Raw genomic sequence first — 21,336 nt, 5'->3', positions numbered from 1 at the left:
TAACCTAAGCTAACCTAGTAGGGCATGTAACCTAACCTAACCTAAACTAGTAGGGCATGTAACCTAACCTAACCTAACTTAGTAGGGCATGTTGCCTGACCGGGAGGGCTTCGCTCCCCCGTAACCCCCCTTGAAGAACTAACCTAACCTAGTAGAGCATGTTGCCTGACCGGGGGGGCCTTCGCCCCTCCATAACCCCCCTTGAAGAAAGACAAACTAGAAGGTAACCTAACCTAACTTAACCTAACCTAGTAGGGCATGTTTCCTGACCGGGGGGGCGACCCCCTTGAAGAAAGACAAACTAGAAGGTAACTAACATATAACTAACCTAACCTAACCTAATCTATCCTAGTAGGGCATGTTGCCTGACCGGGGGGGGGGGGGGGGAGGGCTTTGCCCCCCGTACCCCCCCTTGAAGATAGCCAACCTAGCCTGACCGGGTAACCCCCTTCAAGAAAGTAAAACTAGAAGGGTAAACTAAAACCATGACCAAAAACCTAACTTTTATGGGGGAGAAAGGATTGTAAAATGTTAAAAGTAATCATACACAGCTGGATAATAGAAAGGAAACTGGAAGGAAGGTGTAAATTGTAATGTCTGTAAAACGATATATTGGAATATAATTAAATGTAGGTGTTATAATAATAATGTCAAATTTTAATCCAGGTATTGCTATGGGTGAGAAATGCATTATAAATGGTGAAACGAAAACAGCCAGACGTGAATACTGGAAAAGGAAGGGAGTGAGCTGTGTATAAATCATGTATAAAGGATGTATGTAATATCCCAACAACTTACAATTTCATGTAACCGATAGGAAGGTAGGTATCAAATCGTCCTAAAACCTACTTCTAGTATCAACACGGAGGCATTTTTAGGTGTCTGTCCTCAATTATAACTTAATATTTCAAAGTATATATGGTAAAATTATTAGGTGAGAATATGTCAAAACAGATATTATACAAATACTAGACAAAGGAAAAGGGAATAAACACTAGAATTCATATAACATGTTTAAAAAACAAATTAGGAAAATGATTTTATGTAACTCAATGTATGGTTACCCCCCAATTCTTCACTCGGTCCGATAGCAATGTAGGGGTCATACTGCAACGCGATTGGCTAAATACATGTACCCCTCCCGTACACCCCCATTTTTTTCCTCACTAAGGAGTCTGAGTTTAGAACAAAAGCTCCCTTACAGCTAGCGCATGCGCAGTAGAATTGGCGCATGCGTAGTAGGATTCGGTGTTGTAATAGTAGTAGTAGTAGTAGGTGGGATATGGCTGTGAAATGGCTCCGCTATCGGCGATTTCGTTATCCCTTATTTTCGACTGTATTTCGTGTTTTCAAAAGTCATAAATGTTGGGAAATACCACAATAACACGGCAAAACCTCCCCCCAAGTGGTTTCTCCCCACCCGAAACCCCGGTTCCCACTGAAGGTCCCCCTTACCGTAGGATAGAGTAGAACGGCAAAATTCTCCCCAGTGATTTGTCCCCACCCAAAACCCCGGTTCCCAATGGGGGTCCCCTTTACTGTAGGATAGAGTTTAAAGGTAAATTAGAGTCGTCCGAATAAATATTACTTAAAATTCTTGTTCAGTAGGTAAAACTGCATAGAAAAACCGCAACTGCCATAGTCTGGGCCGCCGCTGATAGGTACCCTAGATCTACCGTAACTACAGGTATGCTGTCTTCCTTCTTTATTCCCCACCGTTATTCAAGAAACCCTGAGGATATAAATGAAATTTTATTCTAAATGTAAAGGAAAAATTCTTTAGATCACCTAGTAACTCAAGCAATAAACTTAATAATAGTCAACAATGCTTACAATTTAGATTTTGAACCAAAGAAGTAAAAGACTGATTACTTATTTGCCGTAGACAATACTTAATGTGACTATCGCTAACCACAAAAGGCCTAACGACCTGGAAACTTCGACTTAAAGAAAAGATAACATCCGGCCAATAATCTAACGCAAAGGAGCCTAAAAAAAAAGCTAACAACTTTATAGAGTAACGCCAAGTTACAGAAGTGATAAATTATGAGTACTGAAAAAAAGCAGCATCCATGCACAGGGCTTAGTTGTTGGGAATCGAGCAAGGGAATATTTATCCAAGATAAATAAATTGACAGGGAATCACTTTTAGAAAACCAGCATCATTTTTGCATTGACGTACCTTATCAAAGAAGACCTTATCAAAAGGTCTTCTTCCAACTGCTTTTTTCCGCCGGCGATGGTTCCTTCAATACTTCGTAATACTGCGAAAGAACAAGACCACCAGCAGATAGTTCTGAAAGAGTCGTTAGGTAGTTTACACTTGTAAGGATTTACAGTCAAAACGAAAATAAACAATATGCCGTGTTTACCCTCAAGTGCAAACAATCATTAATACTAATTCACAATTTACATAAGTCATCACTGGGTAACATAGTTTTACCCAAAAGAGAGAAAAGGAACAATAGCTTCTATAATTACCCAACTACCAATAACAACAAAAAAGAACACGAATACTCAGTAAACAAATAATTCCTAACACACACCTTAGCGAACGCCCGCCTCTTCCCCTTCCTCCAGCCCCACAGAAAGATAAAATCAAATAGAAAATAAGTAAAAATATCCTGAATCTGGAAACCTCATCAGAAGGCTCCTCTGCAGAATTTCATGGCTAGTTTGTGAAAACTTTTATTGCAGCAACTATGGCCATCGACTCTATAAATGTATTACAGAGATAGTAGTTGAAATAAATTGCGGAAATATCTTTTAACAAAGGAAGTAGTGTGTGAGGTTTCTGTTATTAACTGGATCTTAATTTTTGGGAGTCAAAATAATTCATATAAAACGAATTCAGATTTGCATTTAGATACAGATTCATATCCATCTTAAAAACTGATCTGACCACCGCTTGTTTATTTCCCGCGTCAAAAATCCGTGGGAATCAGTCAGCAACCTATTGAGGTTTCCTGTGAACGAAGCCTAAGGACCCACGCGAGCGAGCTCTGCTCGGTAAACTTTGCCTCTGCGAGCTAAGCCTGTCGAACGCAGTTATGCTGCTGTCCAAACGACGGTGGTTGGGTAGTGAAAGACTGGCAGTGACTGACACAGGATCAAGGTGTGTAGGGCAGCATGGATCGCAGGACACGCAAGAAGAAAATCGCGCTGTCTATTGTTATAGCAATGTGTGTAAAGATAAAGGCAACAAAGCAGAAAAGGATGTGGTTTAAAGAGTGGTTACGAAGAAGAGAAGACATAGGAAGTCACGCGACAATATTGCGGTAACTGAAACATGGTTATGAGGCAGATTCCATCAACTATATGAGAATGGACCCTAACACTTTTTATAACATCTTATCGAAAGTGGAACCATATATAATTTAAGAAGATACCAACACGAGGCAAAGTATTTCAGCTGAAGCTCGACTGCATGCAACATTACTTTTTCTGTCAACAGGATGCAGCTACAGATCACTACAATACACCACGAAGATTTCCAAACAGAGTTTGAGTGCAATAATTCCAGAAACCTACAAACAAATCTATGAAGTCCTGAGGAAAGACTACCTTAGGGTGAGACTTACCAATACATAAAACATCAAATTGACACCAGTCGTATATCTGATAACAGTGGCGGATCTAGAAATCTCGCATAGAGGTTGGGATGTACTTATGATTATCATTTATATATGTAACGTGCACACATACAGTACACATATAACAATAATTATATGTATGCACACACACACACATGATATACATCATATGCACATATATATTATATGTACTGAGAGAAAGAGAGAGAGGGGGGGAGGGAGAGAAAGAGAGAGAGGGGGGGAGGGAGGAGAGAGAGAGAGAGAGAGAGAGAGAGAGAGAGAGAGAGAGAGTGAGAGAGAGAGAGAGAGAAATGTGAATGAATTATAATAGTTACATTGATTCCAACAGCTACAGCTTACAAAAAATTAACCGGTGAAGCTGCTTTTGCAAATGCAAGTATTAAAAAGCAGCAGTATTAGTAATAGTAAAAAAAGTGGTAGAACCAGTATGAGTGGTAGTAGTAGTAGTAGTAGTTGAAATAATCATTAACCAAGGAAATTTTTGCTCCTAACTAATGATTTATTGAAACAAAACAATGTTCTAGTATACATATCGATAGGGGGGCGGTGCACATTACCAAGTGGCCTCCTTAAATCCTTCACTGTCTGATAAGTTATCTTAGCTCAAATCGAAGTCATAAAAATCATAGGTAATGACGTGGTGTGTGTGTGTGTTGCTTATTGCGGAAGGATCAATTTTTGTTCCCATTAACTTGTTACACGATTATGTCATCAGGAGAAACTGTATATAGCCTGCGTAATCAGTATATAGTTATGGCGCATGTATGCATAATGCAGAACTGCATCATTGAATGCATTAAAATACTCCAAATCGAGTTTAAAAGATATTAACTTTCACTTAAGGAGTAACCTAATAACTAATCGTAGATGGCCCCAGAGAAAGATAATGAACGGGATATCATAATTTTTCAAACAAACTATATTTACGAACGTAACCAATTTTATTGTCTTTATACATGTCAACATGTACAGTATGCACAATGCTAAATATGAATAAGTAAATAGTCAAAATAATTCAAACATATCTTTAGACATGTTTCGTTCATGCAATGGCATTTAACACTTGCGTATTGTGATATGGCATATCTATGAACACATTTCTGAATCTAACAACTCACTCTACAATCTTACTTGACTCAGAAATCTTGCCTAATTTACCTAAAAACAGGATGTCATTAACAAGTTTTACGTGCATAAATTCTGTTCTCCCCAGACATTTGTCTGAGGTCATTAGCAATTACAACACCTAAAGCAATCCATTCATCATTGTTAATCATATCCTCGGATGATGTTAGTGTTTTCAGGTGATGGAGAGCTTCCTGTAATACATCATCAGGGGCACAAGGCGTTTTGGTTGCTCGCTTTCTGCTCATTGAAGGGGTAGTTGCAAGTTTTCCGTTCGTTACCGGTATAGCGTTTCTGGCTATTCACATTAGCGGTTGGAGTTGAGGAAATAGTGTCGGTCACACTAGAGACTGTTGGAGTGTCTGATGGCGAAGCAACGGGTGATCTTGGAGTAACAGATGGTTCGTCAATTTCCAACAGAAGTGGCTCGTTGAAAATCTGAAATACACGCGCATTGATTAGTTTTAGTTGGTTGAATTTTTCGTGTGTGTGTGTGTGTGTGTGTGGACATATTCATAAATGGCTTGATACTATTGGTAACCAAGAAGTACACTTGACATTATGTATATGTTGGCAACCTCCACATTTAATTGTTCAGTGTGGTTTGGTCTGATAAAGTAGCACCAGTTTCCAATGGGATATTAATTTACCAGGCCATTTGAAAATTATATTAGAATAATAACGAAATGCGTGGTGGGATTCATTACAATTAACCAATATTCAAATACTGAGTTATAGTATTACAAATAAGGGAAGACTTATTGATGATATTTACAATAACACCCACCACAATATTTCAATATTTCATGAGAGAGAGAGAGAGAGAGAAGAGAGAGAGAGAATACTTAATGGAGCAAGCATATATAACGTCGTATTGCTTAAGTGTATTTATGCGCTCTTTGTTGTATTTACAGACGCCTTCAACACCAGAGGAATGGAAAAATGTGAGCAACGATATTTGGAGAATGGGATTTCCCAAACTGCCTTGGAGCCATTGACGGCAAACATATTGAAATTCGGCAGCCGCCTGGTACCGGGTCTTATTTCTATAACTACAAAGGCACATAAAGTATCATTCTTATGGCTATATGTGATGCTAATTCAAGTTTCATCTATGTAGATGTTGGTGTAAATTGACGGGTGTCTGACGGAGGTGTGAGGGCGAACACCAGTATCATCAGCGTATTGTCAATCACACTGCCCGATTGCCAGAGGATGCCAAGCTACCTGGGAGCGATAAAACCTTGCCATTTGTCTTTTTGGCAGACGACGCCTTTCCTTTGCAACGTCATATAATGAAGCCATATCCATACCAGAAACAAACTACAAGCGAACGGATATTTTCGTATCGACTCTCAAGAGGAGACGACGTACCGTGGAAAATGGATTTGGAATGCTTGCAAATAGATTCCGAGTGTTCCTTGCACCAATCAATTTAGCCCCGGAAAAAGTTGACCTAATGGTACTTGCATGTACTGCTCTCCACAACTTTTTACGGAAAGATGAAATAAACCAGTATTCACAACCCGAGGAGTGCTTGGAAACCGAGAGTGTCTCTGATGGGATCGTTGCATCAGGGGAGTGGCGACAAACGAGTGCAGATTTGTTAGGACTTCAGGTGGTGGGGCCTAATGCCAGCATTGAGGGAAAGGCGGTGCGAGAAAAGTATATGGAGTATTTTCAGGGTGAAGGAGCAGTGCCTTGGCAAAACAAATTTCTTCATGACAGCGGAAATGTTTCTTATGATGTTTGAAATATAAGTGGGATAGTAAATATATGGGTATTGACAGTATGCAACAATTCATTGCATAAATGTATAATGGGAATAAACAGGGTTGACAAACATTTTTGTTTCTTTTATCAAAAACCATGTATTTGATTTTTCTGGTTTTAAACTTTGTTTTTATGGATTTTTTTTCAACTTCCAAATTTTGTGTTTTCCCAGAAAGTTAGTTTTTATTAACGCTTTCTGTCTTTCCCGGAACCAAATTGCTTTGAAAGCATTTGAAGATAAGTATAGCACAGGTTTGGATAGCAGATTAATAAGGTAACATGATCATGAGCATCTAAATAAAGATATGGCAAACTATAGTCGATTTTTTTAAACCTGGCAAACTTGCACTTAGCTGCTTGTCGCTGATTGGATGAATGTCGTGTTGTCCGAATCTCTGTTTTGTTTTCACACTGTTTCAGAATTGTGATTATACGGCCATAGACTGAGATAAGAGCCAAATTATGTAATGTTATGTAAATGCCAGCTGTAATAAACTTAAGTATTAAGAACTTCCATAACAAATTATTATATAATAGTCAACAGTTATGAAACAACACTTCCGAAGCTGTAGACTTGAAATATGTTTCAAACGCATGAACTTAAATGTTTAAATTCCTAGCTAGATTTTTAGTGCAATCATGCCATTGGTTGTTTGAAATAAAAAAAAACATTCATTGTACATTGCTGATATTGTATAACGCCTAAGAACGAAATACTATCGTAGAAATGTAAGCTTGTCAGAAAATTTGGGGTGGAGGAGTTGTGGGAGGAACAGCCTCGGGGTTGACAGAAAGTTGACGTACTCTCAGAGGGAGGTTCAAATGCGGCTTGTGGTGTTCTTGTCTTCATAAAATAATAAAGATGTTTCTATATCATAATTTTCATTTTTTTGCATTAAAAAACTTTAGTTACTGTTGCTGTCGCCTTAATGATTTCTTTCATGGTCTTGCTAGGGCCCTGTGAAGTGAAACATTGAAAAACATTCATTATTATATTACGACACTGACTGGTAAGCCTACTGCCAGCAGCATGTACATGCCTGGTGTTTGAAGTGCCTTCATCTCTGCTTTGTTCCATATCGTCTCTTGTAGCCATGGCTGAAATAGGTGAAATCGACGACAGTAAGCCAACTGCTCGATAGCCGATTCTAAGCCGATTGATGATGGCGGTGTGTGCAGCAGACGACAACTCGACGGCTGTTTCTTTCTCAACTCCTCCACCCCAAATGTTCGGCAAGCTTTCATTTTCTACGATAGTATTTTGTTCTTAGGCATTATACAACCTTCAGCAATGTACAATAAATACGTTTTGCTTTTTTCCAAACCACCAATGGCACGATTGCACTAAAATTCTAGCCAGAAATTTAAAAATTAAAGTTCATGCGTTTGAAATATATTTCAAGTCTACAGATTCGGAGAGTATTGTTTCATAACTATTAACTATTATATAATAATTTGGTATGTAAGTACTTAATACTTAAGTTTATTATAACTGGTATTTACATAACATTACAAAATTTGGCTCATATCTCAATCTATGGCCGTATAATCACAATTCTGAAACAATGTGAAAACAAACCAGAGAGATTCGGACAACACGACATTCACCCAATCAGCGACAAGCAGTTAAGTGCAAGTTAAGTGCAATTTGCCAGATTTAAAAAAATCGACTATAGCAACTGTTAAAACACATCCAAGCTCAAGCTACCAGCGCCTGGTAACTTGGTATTTAAAAGCAATCACAAAATAAATAAATAAATAAAACTTTTTTTTTTTTTTTCCTTTTTTGGCTGGTTTAAACCATGGTTTAAACTGCGAACTTGAGAATAAATATACTTAATAGATAATGTTTTTGAGAGAGAGAGAGAGAGAGAGAGAGAGAGAGAGAGATACTATACATACCTCATGGTCTGATAATTCAGCAAATGTCTCCTCACTACTGTCGAGGTTTGACAGTGATGGCCGTACTGTATCACCGGAATTTAAAAATGATGAGGCGTTGAAGCACCATAATTTTGGTGTGTACTGGTCTTCGCTTCCAGCTCCTGATTTTTTGCCCATACTTACTTTGCGCATTTCCCTCCGATGTTGATTTCGAAGCAGAGCTAGTTTACGCTTTACCTCTACTTCATTCATGTTTGCAACATATTGCTTTAGATGTGCAGTGATTTCTTTTATTGCTGCAGTTCGTGCCTCACGGTCTTTGTACACTTCCTTTCGTACATCCCACAGACATGGGTGTTGTCGATACAACTCAATTAGGTTCAGAGTTACATGTCGAGACCAGTGTTCCTTGGACATGTCTGCTGGTTGAAGGTGGAACACGAGAACTGACAGCTCGTGGGTACTGCAGGGGTGACAGGAACTCCACTGTCCCCTGACGTAATTTTTCTGCCATTCTCTACTGTTTACGTGAAGTGAATATAGTTGTTTGTAAAGGGATACGGGCAAGGTGTAATTTATATACTTAAATTATATTGAGGCACAGACATATCTGTGTATGAAGACATTTGAGAAAGTAAACAAGTAGATAAAGCACGTAGCAACAAATAACCCAGAAACATTCATCGTCAACGAAATGTATAAAAATATCATGAAAAAACGTAAACAAAATAGTAAGCAGCACAGATAATTTAAGGAAATGAGTTCAATAAATAATATAAAACTGAGAAAGATACTTATTTATAAGATATTAAGATTTTATAAAAGCCAACTCCTTTAAATATCATGTGCTGTTTTGATGGTGATTAAGTGACGAATTTTCTGTACCAAATATTTTATGACACATCTAGCACCATGACTTCATTATCAGCTTATGGTTATCGACCACTCTTGTCAACAAAGATTTAACTTTGTCATTGAAGAACTTATTTTTCTGTATGTTTTGCGATTGTGGTTCATTAAGATATATGTTATAATACAGTACACTGCATAATTTGCAATTTAGAACTTTTATTCAATTGGTTCGTTTATAAGATTGACCTTAATTACGAGTATTAATAATTTATAAGCAGTGCATATATATATATATATATATATATATATATATATATATATATATATATATAATAGTAATAGTAGTAGTAATAGTAGTAGTAATAATAGTAGTAATAGTAATAGTAATAGTCATCGTCATCGTCATCATCAATAATAATAATAATAATAATAATAATAATAATAATAATAATAATAATAATAATATAATAATAATAAATATATAAGTATATATTATACTATATATATATATATATATATATATAATATATATAGTATAATATATACTTATCTATTTATTATTATTATCATTATTATTATTATTATTATTATTATTATTATTATTATTATTATTATTAGTGATGATGACGATGACGATGACGATGAACTATTCTATTACTATTACTACTACTACTATTAATTACTACTACTATTACTACTACTATTACTATTACTACTATTACTATATATATATATATTATATATATATATATATATATATATATATATTTATAGATATACGTGTGTATGTGTGTGTATATATATATGAGTGTGCGTGTGTGTGTGTGTGTGTGTATGTATGTATGTATGTATGTGTCTGCATATATATATATATATATATATAGATATATCTATATATATCTATATCTATAGTATGATTCTTTATATATATATATATCTTATATTCTATATCTATATTATATAGATATAATCTATATATTTATATTAAATATAATTATAATAGAATATATTATATAGATATAGATATATATATATATTCTTTATATATTATATAGATATAGATATAGATATATATATATATGATATATCATAGATATATAGATAGATATATACCTAATATATATATAATATAGTATAAATATATATAGATATTATATCTATATATATAGATATAATAGATATATATAGGATATATCTATATATATATATATAATATAGATATATATATATATATCTTATATAGATATCATATATATGAGTATTATATATATACATATATATATATTACATATATATATATAGATATATCTATATATATATATATATTATATATATAATATAGATATATGCAAAAGCAGATGTATATATTCGTAAGTGACGGCATGACTTTAGTGTGACAGCTTTATCCCTTTATTAGAAGACCCTTGCCAGGCAAAGCCTTGATACTTCGCCAAACATTGTGGAAGCCCTGTGCGAAGTTTTGCTCGTGGTTTCTCCATTTCTGACGTCACACCGAGCAAAGTTTACCGAGCAGAGCTCGCTCGTGTGGACGGGGCCTAAAAGAACCAAGCGAAGGAACTGCAGAAGGCGAGCAAACAAGTTCCGTCTAACTTCGTGAGATGTGGTAATAAGGTTTTAAATACTTAGAAGTCAATTTCTTTCTGGTAATCGACTGTTAGTTCTTTTCCACGCCCTCGGGCCTGTGTGTGAAGTTTCTCGCCGGTTTTGCCTTTTCTCTTTAGTGCAGACAGCACTACGCCATTCGGTCACCCCTATCCGTCTAGTTACATTAACAATTTTTCACTTTATCTGGAGCATCAAATCGTTTGATGGTTGATAGAACGATCGGGATTTTCTTGCCTGTTTATCCTGACAGCTGGGCTGGATGGAGACGTCAGATTGATCTCAACAGGTCGCTTAGTTGAAGTTAGGGATGTTGAAAATTCCATCCTTTCAGTTATGTCGAGTTTCTTTCATTGGCGTCCCATTATGCTGGGTTGTGACCATCTAGCTTTTATTATTGATGCATTGATTACACTTTTTTATTTGTTGTAAATACGATTCATTCAGATGTTGGTAACTTGAGGATGCAAGCGAGTCAAGAGGGCAATGCAGACTAGAGATGCTAAGTACCCTCTTTTGAAGTTTGGATTTTTTTTTTTATTCAGCATATTGAATAAAATTATATATATATATATATATATATATATATATATATATATATATATATATATATATATAGATATATATATATAGATATATATATTATATATATATATATATATATATATATATATATACGTATATATATATATATATATATATATATATATATATATATATCTATATATATATATATATATATATATATATATATATATATATATATATATATATATTTATAATATATATATGTGTATGTGTGTGTGTGCGTGTATGAGTGTGAGTGTGTATCAGCAATAAGTCACCAAACAGCACGTGACAAATATGTACGTAATTAGCCTCAAGAAAGGTGAAAAATTAAAGCCCAGGTACCAGGCGCTTTCGCGTATTGCGTACACTTCTTCGGGGTACAAAGTAAAATAAATAAATTATGCAATCTGGCCTTAGAAATTTGTTAATCATCTTTCAGAACAGAAGTTCGTTATAAATTCCTTTATTTTAGATTTATAAAGTAGTTGTCTATAAAATAAAACTATTGTGCCGGCTTTGTCTGTCCTGCTGCACTTTTTCTGTCCGCCCTCAGATCTTCAAATCTACTGAGGCTAAAGGACTGCAAATTGGTATGTTGGTCATCCACCCTCCACGCATCAAACATGCCAAAGTTTTATGGGCCGCGTCTCATACAACATTATACCGAGGCCTTGATTATACGTTGTAGCGACTGTACAGAAACCTCGATTGCGCCAAATGAACTTCTCATCATTTTTCCTCGTTACTCCTGTTTTAGCTGAAGTCTTCTCTGCTAGAACTCAGTTCCATTGTGAATCTACGCAGAGCAGCCTCGAAGAAGACCATTCGTGGTCGTCAAAAAAGCTGCCGGCTTAGGAACGACGAAATAGGGCGATTTTAGAGCTTTTGTTTACCCAACTCTGAAGACTTGAGAAAGCGCTGGAGACAGTTGAAGACTTGCCAGTAAATTATATAACGAAGAGGGATGTTTCATTTGCGTATGTCTAGTGTTGACTTCGATGATGACCTTATGCGGTTATTAATGTTCTTTTATGCTTTCTGTGTTAGCTGATTCACTAGTGTAGTGTGTGAGTACTTGTGTGTGTTTGAGAGAGAGAGAGAGAGAGAAACCTTTGCAAGGGGAATAAGATATGTCAAAATCCGTAAAACCTAATTGACCTGAAGAAGAAATAGAGAGATTTGTAAATTTAGCTTTGGCTGTAATTTTAAATTACCGCGAATGAAAACATCTATTTAATCACAAAGATCAAACTGACAAAGTTGAGAAACCTCTGTTCGCTCGATGAATGAATTCACCTGGGGGGGGGGGGGGGGGGGGGGGGGGGGGGGGGGGGGGGGGGTCCAGAGATTCTCGTGGAAGCACTTCAGGCGAATCAAATTATATATTTTGTTCATTTTCTGTAAATGAAATAAACTCCACGAGTCATGACGTTAAGCGTTTATTTTTTAATAAATGATTAGGAGTTATAAGGATTACGGGCTACATGCCTTTTATGGATTTTACGTTTACAGAAAATTTAAGATTTTTGTCTTCAAAATTACCATGGGACAGTGAAGGTGAATATATTCTGTAAAGCCTTAGATATTTAGTAGATTTCAGGAACCGCAAGCTGAAGGAAACATTTTCCGGAATAGATTTTCTTTTACAGAAAAAAAAGCAATTCTTCATCCTGAAATTTAATATCCAATTTGTGTTCTCGTTACCAAAACTCTCTCTCTCTCTCTCTCTGCAGCCAGTTTCTGGTTGGATGGGAAAAGTTTCCCGCTAGGAGCAAGAATGACAAAGAACAACGTCTTTGTTTGGGTTTCTTTACCTTCTTCTCTCCCTCTCTCTCTCTTTGGACTTTTCTTCTTTAGTCGATGAGGACTCAGAGAAATTGTCTGAGACACAGTGCGTTTTGACTGTTCTTGTTTTTTTTAAAGGTTTTGGAAGTCTTTTGGACTATTATTATTATTATTATTATTATTATTATTATTATTATTATTATTATTATTATTATTATTATTATTATTATATCTGACAGCTTGGAGTAAGCCCAAAATAGGTTTTTATTCTTGATCTTTTTGTTAGTGGAAGGAGATAACTTCTAGTTGTCCTGGAAATAATCCATAATTATTATATATATATATATATATATATATATATATATATATATATATATATATATATATTAAAATGCTATCTCTACTTTGATTTTTGAGGCCCTTCGGTACACATCTGATTTTCTCTACTTCCACTTTGAAGTAGAGTTTCTTTTAGGATATTTTGTAAAGAACTCATTTCCCAAAAGGCTGGATTTTAACATAATCAGTAAATTGCTAGCGAAGTATCTGTCGGCACTCACCTTTAATTTTAATGTACCTAAGTTAACCATGGAGCACCCATCCCATTTATTCAATCAGATAGTTTACGTTTGAAGGTAAAAAATATAATTGAAAAGGAATTTTTTTAAAACTCAATCTCATTCCCATGAATCCACAAAAATTGGAGGGTTTTTTAATTACAAGGACAAATTAAAGAATTTCACGAAGTCTAATGCTATATATATAAATTTGAATGGCCAAGATGTCTTGGTATTTATGTTGGTTCTTCACGGAGACTGTTACAAGTCCGGTATTACAGCCATTTGGGATTAAGCTAGAACTGGGTCCAGAATCTCTAATCCCGAGTTCCCTAATATAAGAACATGCAAAGAGTTGTAAAATCACCATCGAAAAGAAACATTTCTCTATTATTGACACCACAAAGTAAATTACCCATCTAAGTACCCTTGAGTCATTTTTTATTAAGCACCTATCACCTAGTTTTAACTCCAACACCTTGTCATCTCCTCTCTCTCTCTCTCTCTCTCTCTCTCTCTGACATGAGGCTTACGTTGTGGGCAGACCTCACCGTTTCTAGTCACTCAGCTAATTCTTTCTTTATGAATAGGTAGTTTTCTCCTCATTCTCTATTTTGACGTTTTGAGTATATTTTGATTTTTATTGTAATTTTTAAGTTTATTTGATTTGTATCGTAATTTTTAAGTCTATTTTAATTGTAAATTTCAATTACAGACTGATGATGTGTTGGTGAAAGCATGAAACGTTTCTTAATAAAACGTGTGTACATGACTGTCATCTGATTGGACGGTAATTCTAAGCCCTAATTCCGCGGTAAAGTAGACTATAGCAGTTGACGTTTTCCTATGTTATCTTACTTACTGAACAAGAATTAAAAGTAATATTTATTCGGCTGACTGTAATTAAACCGTAATTTACCTTTGAAGAATACATGACGGTACAAAGGGGTGCGATGTACCTACGTACAGAGTTCAAAGGTAAATAACAGATTAGTTACAGTCGACCGGCAAAATATTACCTTAAACTCTCGTAAAGTAAGTAAAATAACATAGGAAAACATCAACTGCCATAGTCTACCTCGATTGAACAATCTTCAAAGTTTTGGTTCGGGGCCAAGAGAGGTAAACGAACCGTCATATTTGAATTCTGGTAGCAGGTGGGGGATACGTAACCACCAGTGAGCCATATGTCCGGTAAGGGGAGGACGGGGTGGGGTACTGGAAGAGGAAAGGCACAGGTACGAGTTGGTAACGTGTTACCTGACCAGAGGGGCGGAGCCCCTTTAAAGAAAGGTAATCTTAGAAGTGTAACATATAGGTTATGATACCAACCTAACCAACCTAACCTAACCTAACCTAACCTAACAGACCGTGTTACTTGACCAGGACAGAGACCCCCATAAAGGAAGGCAATCTGAAACAAAAGCTCCCCTATAACATGGCGCATGCGCAGTAGGATTGGCGCATGCGTAGTAGGATATGGCGTCGTGATAGCAGTAGTAATAGGTGGATTTTGGCTATCTAATGGCTCCATTATCGGTTTTTTATCACTTATTTCAGCTTGTATTTCTTGTTTCAAATGTCATAAATAACAGGAAATAACACAATAACATGGCAAAACCTTCACTCAAGTGTTTTTTACCCCACACATAACCCTGCTTTCCCATCGGTCCTCCTTTAGCGTAGGATAGAGTTGTAGGCATAATTCTTCCAAGTGTTTTTACCCGACCCAAAACCTCGCATTCCCATCGGTTCTCCTTACCATAGGACGGTTCTCCTTACCATAGGATAGAGTTCAAAGGTAAATTACAGGTTAATTACAGCCAGCCAAAAAAATATTACTTTAAATTCTTGTTCAGGAGGTAAAATTCTATAGAAAAACGTCAACTGCCACAGTCTAATTAGCCGCGATATATGGGCTTAGATCTATCATATATGTATATATTCTTTTTTTTTTTTTCAAATTCCCTCTTTATTAGATAAAGAAGAATATATCATTGGTAGGAAGGAATTTTGAATGTTAATAACTTTTACTTTAATTGGCTTCTGCCATGTTGAACAGTCTCCTCCAGATATGAAGTAGTCTCGGTTGCCTGGCTGTGGGTGTATTTTCCACCTCGCAGGGAGAGGTTACATTTTCACCCTATTTGTTTTCGAGCTAGTATGATATCTCAAGAACAGGAGAACCGAATTGCGTGACTGTGGGTTAGAACATTCCTAGATGGCCCCAACATATGATCAACTTTCTGGAGATCTTATTTGTTGTTGCATGAAAATCATAATGACTCTCATGTTTTGTGTTTTCTCCGCTTACAAAAAATGAATCTGTGGAGTTTTGATGATTTGGGTTATATTTGGCAGAGGTGGCTGGATTTGGAAAGGGCTGCTCTCCTGTCGGACATCCTTTGTTTAGAATGTTGCCAGGGGGGGGGGGAGGGGAGGGAAGGGGAGAAGGGGGGGGGGGAAGGGGGGGGGCACGACTTCGAATGTTGGCGAATTTTTTATGAATTACTTTGAATTTCAAATGCTGTTCACTTATGGAGTTATTTTCATCTATTGCACAGCATTCCAGCTTCACTGTAAATCTTTTTGTTATGCCCAAAGGAATAATTGTTTTAACATCAGGGCTGATAATGTGGTTCTGTTGTCCACTTCAGTTTTTTTGATGCATTATTGAAGAAGGACTGTTGAAATAGTCATCTGTAATATTTCATTAAATTTGTTGAAGATTGAAAGGGGACTTTTCCTTTTATTTAAACGACGTTTAGAAAAGGTGGAACAGTTTATCAAAGTGGCTAAGACGCCAGGGAGAACAAGCCTTTTAATCTCAACTCGTAAATGAATTCTCATATTTTAGACACAAGTTAATCACCACATGTACATTTTCCTCAAACTTTCATGGCTGGCTAAAAGCTGCCTAGTCTTTATATTGTGGTGCTTTCAGCCCAAGATTGTTCACATGCAGTTGCTCGTCGAGAGAGAGAGAGAGAGAGAGAGAGAGAGAGCGTTGCTTTTCGAAATGCCCCCTTGTGGTGTTCATAATGGCCCGGCGCGCCCCCAACCATGTCCCACCTCATTGTGTGGATTTGATTTTTACGTCTTTATTTTCTCTTTCTTCTTTTGTATCTTGTCGTTGTTTTCTTTTCATATTTTTTTCTGATTTCAGGAAAGCATTCGGGAGAGTGCATGCAGCACTTCTGTGTATGTAAATACTGCCGGAACCTTTCCCGGAAAAAGCGGGACACCATATCTTAAAAAAACTAGCCATAGAATCTTCTTGAAAATAATCTCATTATGCTTCCCACGCCCACCCAATAACTGCAAATGATTATATGTACTAACCCAACCTGGGGCATGGCCATAAAACCTGGACTGTTGCAATACTAGGATACATCTCAGGAATTTGTTCCTCGGACAGGTGTTGGTAAAAAGAGTGGATATGGAACAAATTGCAGCTTTATACCAGCAGTGAATGCTGTTTGTTATGGTACGCTTAGTTCCTCAAGATTTTATTTTTCACCTGATACATATTGAATAATGGATAAATTACTAATTATTATCGCTCTTTAACTCCTTTGTCTGGAACAAGTACCATGATTTCTCTCTCTCTTCTTTCTCTTTCTCTCCCTCTCTCTCTCTCACATACACACACACATACGCACATATCCATGCATGTATGCATGTATCTACACACAGACACCCTTATATTATAAATATATATATATATATATATATATATATATATATATATATATATATACATACATACATATATATTTTTACGTATTTAGCGGCCTTGAGAGAGGCTATATACGTAAACGGAAATAATTGAGGGATTTCAAGAGGAAATTGCTTTAACTTACCGTAAAACTGATAGTTAGTGATAATTTCTTTAGAGGGAAAGGTCGCCAGAAAACTCAGCTCGTTACTTTACAGCTATTTATTTACAAAAAGGCCCTTGCTGGCCTGGAGAAAAGGTAAATGCAGCGTCCACCACGGTGGGACTTATATATCTCTCACAAAGGGATAATAGCTGGCTAAAATGTAATTGGATGAATTCAAGCTGGTTTCATAAACTTGGGTAATGCACACTTGCGGGCAGAGAGACTGGGCACGTGACTCATGGAATCTGCAAAAGAATCCCAGATTAAACAAGATAAAAGAAAAAATTACTTCTTGCTTTGAGTAATTAATTCTCTAATACTGGGGAGAAGGAACTTTTAATGTTTCACTGAAGTATGCAATGACTTCATTGGTCTGGGACGATCACACAAGGGGAAGCATGCGGCCATTGAGGCAGTGAGAGGGTAACAAAAGGATGAATTCCTTTGGGGCTGGAAAATTGAATTGGGAGAATGAGGATCAAATGATAATAGGATGGGAGAGACTGGCAATATGCTGTTTTCACAAAGACGTACCTGGATGTCGTGTTCAGTGGCTCTTTGTAGAAAAGCATGGCCTCCCTTTGTCTGAGGCCTGGGTCAATCGGCGCGCCACTCACACCCTGGATAGGCCTAACAGGAAGGCAGGTGGTCGGACCTCCGTCCGAGGTCACGTCTTGCAGCCGACTGGGGCAGAATTCAGGTGGTTTGCTTGGGTGTTGGGATTCAGCTTAACCCTCCACGAGCAAGGCAAATCCTGGAAACAAGACATACAGCCAGCAGAGGGGTCACAGGAAAGAGAGCTTAAGATATAGGTCTAAGAAGTACCAATCTGCCTACATCCTTCCCTTTTGAGATACGTCCCTAAAGCTGACAAAAGATTTTTCCCCCAACTGGGGAACCCCCTATCTCTGGCTGGCGGTTTTGGGTTTCCCGCGTTTTACTAAAAATCAGCTGATATTTGGAAGAAATGGCTGCCTTTTCCAAATCAAATTTATTAATTAATATCTGGGTAGACGGAACGATCTATAAACATCACAGCTCCCCCTGTTAAGAAGGCATTCACTCCCTTTCGGGCGTGAAGGTCTTGACTTAAATAAATTGATCGTCTCGACTACCCAGTTCTCCTACTCCAACTTGAAGTTTTTTGAGCAGCGATACAGCTAACTACAGTGGCCTACCCAACTTATAGGTGGAGATGCTAAGTCTACTAACTTAATGTAGTAATGCAGTCTAGCCTAAGTAATAACTACGGGTTGTCTGTGACGACAGTCTACTCTACCCCTAGATAAGGTTACTTGAAAATTCTACTTGCTACTAACCTAATGCCCTGGTACTAAATCATTAGCCTAACCTACTCATTATAGTTAAATGAAGACGCAATCATTCCAGAGTGTGGTACGCACAGCAGTAGTTCAGCGACGGAATTGTACAGGATGAGAGGTAATGATGCGTGGGGATGATGAGTGGTTAGTGCATTACCAAGGAATGGAAATGTAATGAGGTAATTATATTTAAGTGAGGGTTAGTATCACCATTTCTAGGGGTTAGAGGGTTAGTTCTACTGGCAGAGATCAGGCTGGCTACCTTCTCTGGGTAGGTGCCAGGATCATTCTGTAAATGAATGTGACACTGTACCTCGGGCACAGGTGTCAAGGAGAGCATGTGGCTCTTTGGTTAGTGTGTTAATGATTTGCTACGTCCCTTCTTCTTCTTCTTCTTATTCCTCCAGGACCTGGCTATACCAGTCCTAGGAGTAGATGGAGGCACCGACTCTGGGGAAAGGCCAGAAACGCCGGCAGGAGCAGAGGCAGTGGTAGCCTGAGGGATTGCAGGAGAACACCCTACTTCGGTATCTGCAGCAACCGTCGTAGAGGTGGAACCTACTGCAGGGGAGGCCCTCACTCCGGCTGCTGCGACAGCCGTCGTAAGGGGAAAAACTCCAGGCTGACTCCTGGTCGGGCGGCAGTTCCTGGTTTTCCAGAGGAGGTATGAAGGTTAGGTCTGCCGGAGGTTCATCCTCGGGTGACAGTGGTGAGGGTGAAGAAGACTCATGGACTTTGGATTGGCCATGGGCTGCGGTAAGCTCCATGCCTGTTGGAGGATCTCCTGTAGGAGGATCCTTGGTTAGGTTAGGCGCCGGCACTAGTCTCGGGCCAGGTGCAGAAGTTCAAGTTCTGTGGTGGCTCTACGTCCAGGCTGGATGGAGCTTGGCACTGCTCAGTGCTGCCAAGTGGCACTGGCAGAGAGTGGAGGTTCGACTGGACCTGTGGTGGGTACCGGAGGTGCAATACCTCTCAGCGTGCCCTTTTGGAAATGGGAGACAGAGGCTCCTGTCTCTTGTTGAAGGCTAGGCTTGTGAAAATGGGACAGTGCCCGCTGCTGGTAGTTTGCTAGGGTCACCTAGGCCAATTAGTAGAGTGCCCTATTACGTTGCAGGAGGTTTTGCAACGGAACTGCGAATGGCGGTCTATCTCCCTCCTTGGTAACGGGGAGACTGTTGGTGGACGTACTTCCTGGAGGAAGTAGAATTTTGATGACTCCTTGCTTTGGAGTGATTCGACGTGGGGGTTAGGACCCCTAGGCTTTTTGAAATGCGAGGGAGACTTCATGTCTTGCCCTAGGTAGGAGGTCGTAACCTCCTGGAATGTAGCTTGCAACTGCAAGGGTACAAACTTTGGAGAAACTAGGTCTGGTGACCCTCAATTGTACGGTCGGAAGGATCAGCTTAATATGGTTGATACCATTCAATGGTGATTAAGTGACGTCTATCGACGTTTGCCCCTCGGGGAATTCGGTCTTCCCGTATTAGGGAGATTTGAGCGCCAGAGTTGTCGTAGGCTCTGACTGGCTTGGCGGATAATGGCTTGGAGGGGTGCGACTGTTATAGGGCCCTTAGCTGGGGGGTCCTAGTGAAGAAGGATTGGTGACGGCCATTGCGATGGCAGGAATATTGTGGTTCGCGCACCCCCGTCCGTTAGTGGCAGACATGTGACCCTTGCGGCCACAGTCTCGGCAGAACGTGTTCCAGAACCTCTTACCGTGGCACTGGACGGATAAGGCCGAGATGCCCACAGGTTGCGAATCTGTGGAGTCACCAAGGCTGGCAGTGTGCTCTGGCACAGGTGAAGAGTCCTCTCTCGGCACAGGTGAAGAGTCCTCTCTGGCAGTTAAGGAAACCTCCGTTGAATCACCCTCGGAAACAAGTGTGGGGCGTTAACTGGTGGGCTTACCTCTTCCAAAGTGGAGGAGGTAGGCGGTAAAATGGTAAAAAAGGCTGGCAGGATGCGGCAGGAATTTCTATCTCGAGCACTGGATCAGGACACAGGCTCACAAATAGAAAAGATGTCAGGCTGGACCAGAGACGGCGGGACTAAGAGAGACAGCTGGGGTGCAGGGCTTGAAGCTGGCAGTGGCTGAAGCTAAGATACTCGCCTTACGGGCCTTCTCCCGCTTGATTTCGAGTTCCTTGAGAGCTAGCTCATGCTTTTCTCTCTTTCTTCACATGCCTTTCCTTTCTGCTTCTCTGGCTTTTCTCTTGTTTTCTCTTTCTTCCCTTTCTTGTAGGCGCGCAGCAGCCTGCCTGCGCCTTTATCCACTGGTCAAGTGCTGGTCCAGTGTAACCAGCCTCCTTGCCCAGAGTTATGAGGGCTCCGAGCTTCTCTAGCTCTC

This window comes from Macrobrachium nipponense, chromosome 3, assembly GCF_015104395.2.
Source record: "Macrobrachium nipponense isolate FS-2020 chromosome 3, ASM1510439v2, whole genome shotgun sequence".
Lineage (NCBI taxonomy): Eukaryota > Metazoa > Arthropoda > Malacostraca > Decapoda > Palaemonidae > Macrobrachium > Macrobrachium nipponense.
Note: the sequence above shows the minus strand (reverse complement) of the source record.